Genomic DNA, 4,694 nt, shown 5'->3' with positions numbered 1-4,694 from the left:
TTTTCCTTTATTTTATAATTTTTTTATTTATTTTTATTTCTTTCTTTTTAGAGGTGGGACCCACCAAGGTGGTCGACCAAACCTCCAGCTCCCATTTCTTCTTCTTTCTTTTTCTTTCTTTTTCTTTCTTCCTTTTCCTTTCCTTCTTCTTCTTCTTTTCTTTCCTTTTTCTTTTCCTTCTTCTTCCTTTTCTTCTTCTTATTTCTTTCCTTTCTTCTTCTTCCTATTCTTTCCTTCTTCCCTTCCCTTCCCTTCCTTCCTTTCCCTCTTCCTTGGTACAGCCTATTCACGTATACCCTTTTCTTCCTTTTTTATTAGCCCCTAAATACCTAAGTCAAGTCCAATTAAAAACCTTAAGTCCTTTGGTTATAAAAAGAAAAGGAAAGAAAGGAAGCATACAACTGCCCCCATTGAGTCCATCTCCCCTTCTAATCTCTCTCTCTCTCTTGCATTCCATTCAGCCATGGCTGCCATCACTTCGACTTCGACTATGAAGTAGCTCCGTTTGGTTGCAACAGCTACTATCCCAGCCATCATCATCATTCAGGCCCGGTTCCAGCTCCATTGAAACGTCTACAAGGTGCAGCCCACCTTCAACTCTCCACCAGCCATCGTCATTCCTCAAAAGCCTCCTTCAGTAGTCGTTCAAGCCACAACTCCCTCCAATGCCTCCATCGTAGCTGATTCCTACCCAAATCTAAGATAATCCCTACCTACTTTTCTGATTTTTCTATAAAAAAAAAAAGATTCATTGCATTTCCCTTGTAAATATGTTCATTTTGCTATGTGTTGCGTATTAATGCTACACACGTGAGATGATCCATCTGGTGGCTGGATCAGATCTCTCATATTAGTAGCCAACATCAAAGTTGAAGCATGCCTCTATTGATTTTCATTTTAGTTTTATGTTTCATGTCATTTCATAATTAAAAATATGCATTTCAATTAGTTTTATCATGCATTTTACTCATTTAGATGGCTTTACCAATATTCCATGGATTTTCCTTTTAATGTATAATCTAGTCATTATTTTATGCATGCATTTTTGGTCAAAAATCCTATAAAATTCATTTTGTGACCCCTATGCTTGTATGTGATGTCTTGTCAAAAATCTAGGTCCATTTGGGTTTCAGAACCCCTCAAACAAATCAGATCCCAAACTGGGATTTCACATTTCCAGAAAGCTCAAGTTCTGTTTTAGCAGACAAGAACCTCCGAGATCTCCTAGATGGACGATCTGAATTTCCTGCAAAAAAATACAATGAGTCCTTATTAGAGTCTACTATTTTTTATTATTTTCCTAGTTTTTTCCAGGTAGTTTGGTCGCTGCTAAAAAACGATTTTCCCATGCCTCTGGGAAAATCTCACTTCTTCCTTGTTAGGCTTTAGACCGACCCTAACCCACTGTGTCAGTTCCACCCATAGGCTATATGTCAAAACTTCCAACTCAAGAGTTGTTCCTAACCTTTCCCTTTGTCATTTTCCAAAATTTGGAAATTTTTAGAACAACTTAAGTATTTTTCCCAGAATTGATTTCCCTGTCTGTCAGATTCCAATGTCTGAGAATTTCAGAGATCTAGGTCTCTGATAACCCTCTGCTCTCTCCCGAACCATAACCTAAATTCCAATACTGTAAAAATAGGAAATCTTACTATGTTTGTTAGGGACATTTTACCAAAATTTTAGTCATTTTATCATATGTCTGCTATTTTTCCCATAATGTTTTCCGAAACCTGTCTGTCTGCCCTAAGTCCTAGAGTTGTCAGATTCTAATCCGACTTGCCGAAGTTGTCAAGCTCTGACCATAGCTCAAAACCAGAATCTGTAAACAGAAAAAATCTTTTCCTAACTGTTCTCTATACCCCATAAAATTTGGGAATTTTTTATGGAAGTTTAGTATATGAAATCTAATTTAAAATTTGCATTTTAGGCAAAATCTTGATTTCTATTATTTTTAACTATTTTTCACATTAAAAAAATAACAAAAAAATATATTTTGGAGCTTCATTCTGTTTTTAGGGTTAGTCAGGTGTCCATGCTAAATTTGGCATTTCCAAGTTTATTTGCTTTGTATGTTAGTTTACTTTTAAATTCAAAAGCGAAAATCAAGTCAAATTGGATATTTTATGATATTTTTGCCATTTTAAAGTTTTTATCATGTAAATAAGCATGTCATGTCATATTACGGTTAATTTCAGCTTCATTTGAATTTCAGTTTACCATTTTTACAAAATTTATTTCAGAAAACCCTAGTTTTGAGGGGCCATAGTCTTGCTATCAAGGGCATTTTGGTCATTTCAACCTAAATTTTGAAATTCCAATCTCTAATTTTCCAAATTTTCATGCACATCATCATATTTCATTATATTGTGTTTGATTTTATTTTATTTGATTTTCAAATTTCCAAATTTCCAAATTTTACAAAAATTCTTTTAGAAAACCTTGATTTCAAAGTCATTAGGGGTATTTTGGTCATTTTACCCCAATTTCGAATTGCCAAGTTTATTTTTGAATTATATTACTTATTTCTCATGTTTATATCAAAGGAGGTATGAATTTGGGTTTATATTTGAATAACATTCCATAATTTCCAATATTTTTGGATAAATTCAGATAAACCTACATTTTTATGCTAACATGTTTTCTAGTTTTGCAGGAACATTCAAAAAGAAGACTTTTATTTTCTTTTATTTTAATTTAATGTAATATCAGATGTAATAATTTGGAATAAGAGTTACTTTTCTGCTTAGAATAGGACTGTATTGCATATAGCTTAATTTCTGCAATTTCTAATATCTAGTGTATGATGCATATGCATATTTTCTAAAATCACTATGGTTGACACAAATGGCACGTGCACGAGCTCTTAGAGAGTTCACAAATTTTGTGGGATTCGTATTTATGGACATAGTAAGAATACAAAGAAAACCAAGATTTGTGATCGTCGTGTGAGCCACATTCAGCCTACACTCTTAGGCTAACTTCAAAAATGCACTACATTTCTCAAAAACTCAAAAGGATTTTCCCAATTCCTCAATGAAATTCTCTTTCAAATTCATATTCATTCATTCAATTTGCATTATTTTTAAACTCTTTTCCCAATTTTATTTCAGAAAAATCAGTTTTCCTAAAAATTTCCAAGTCTTTCTCACTATTTGATTTTCTGAGAATTTTGAACTTTCAAATGAAATTTTAAAGTTTTTCCAAGTTTAAAATCATGATTTTCTAATATTTTAATATTCTCAATTTCAAGTTTCAAAGATCCAAAATTGATTTTCTCAAAAACTCTGAATTATTTCTGAAATTGATTTTTCCAAAATCCTCAAAACCTATTCAGAAATCGATTTTCTTAGAAAAAGCTATTCCAATCTCAAAAATCAATTTTCTCAGAGTTTTCATTTTCTTGAGAATCCATTTTCCATTTCAAAAATCAATTTTCAATGAACTTTCTGACTATCTCAAAATCGATTTTCCCAAAGTTCAAGTTTTCCTAAGAATTTATTTTCCAATGCAAATTTCTGATTTCCAATGAATCTCAAAGATTTTCCCAAGAATTTCATTTTCAAGCACTTTTTCAATCATTTTCCATTCATTTTCCAAGGCAAATATCATATTGCCCAAACTTGCATCTTTTCAAAATTCCATAATACATGCCTGATTCTCTGTGTATTGTAGAAAAATAGAGCATAATTTAGATAATTTAATTTAGTCAAAGCACACATTTGATCCTTTGTTCAATTACCCCTAGTAAAGGCGCCAGGAACGGTTGAGCCTTGTACCGACAGGCGGATCCCATTCCATGGAATTTTCCCACAAAATTTTCAAAACGGAGGCGAGTAATTTTCAACACTATTTTCAAAACTTTGGTCGAGTTTGACTCGCAGAATCGTCTTCTCTCACTCTCACAGAGAGAGGGGGAAAATTTTGCGATGATAACACTTTCTTGCTGTATTCTAACAGTTGGTTAACCATTTGTTTCAACCTTGATAATCTTGTTATACTGTCACATCTCATGTGCATTAGCATGCCTATATCAACATTGTCTTGTTGCATGTATCTCCATTGTGTTCCATCAATCTGATATACGCACACTCTGCTGCACACACCTGTTAAATGCACTATTCACTACTTGTAATACACCATCTTTTGTTGTAGCTTCCAATTCATATTTGTATATGCATTTGCGTGTTCCAAACCAGATCTGAATAGCAATACTCCTTCTAGCCTAATGAGTGTCATCATCTGCACAAGTATAGTAAGTCCACTTAATTTGTATATCACACATTTGGATGTATGGTTCACATGCATCGATTCACATTAGTCCGACATACTATTTACCTGCCCCATTACTGTACATTGCCATTTTCTCTGTTTTGGTCATGTACACTATATGTAAACACATTGTGTACATATATACCTTGCAATTACACTCACAGGTTATGCCCACTTTCTCTGTTTTGATCATCATTGCATTTTATCCTGTATATCCCCCATTTCATGTTCATATATTACTTTCCATTACACTAAGTTAGCTAATCCATTCAAGTTTCAGCATATCTATAAGATTAGCATGTTATTTTCAATTATCATATCACTATGTTTGTGAGGTTTTGCCTTGATCAGTGTATTTCGGTGTCTTAGTGAATATGTGCAATGAATGATGAATCTTTCAACCTTTCAGCTTTTTATTTGGA

Source organism: Nuphar pumila, chromosome 9 (assembly GCF_984573655.1).
Source record: "Nuphar pumila chromosome 9, dmNupPumi1.hap1.1, whole genome shotgun sequence".
Lineage (NCBI taxonomy): Eukaryota > Viridiplantae > Streptophyta > Magnoliopsida > Nymphaeales > Nymphaeaceae > Nuphar > Nuphar pumila.
This window is presented reverse-complemented; position numbering follows the sequence as displayed.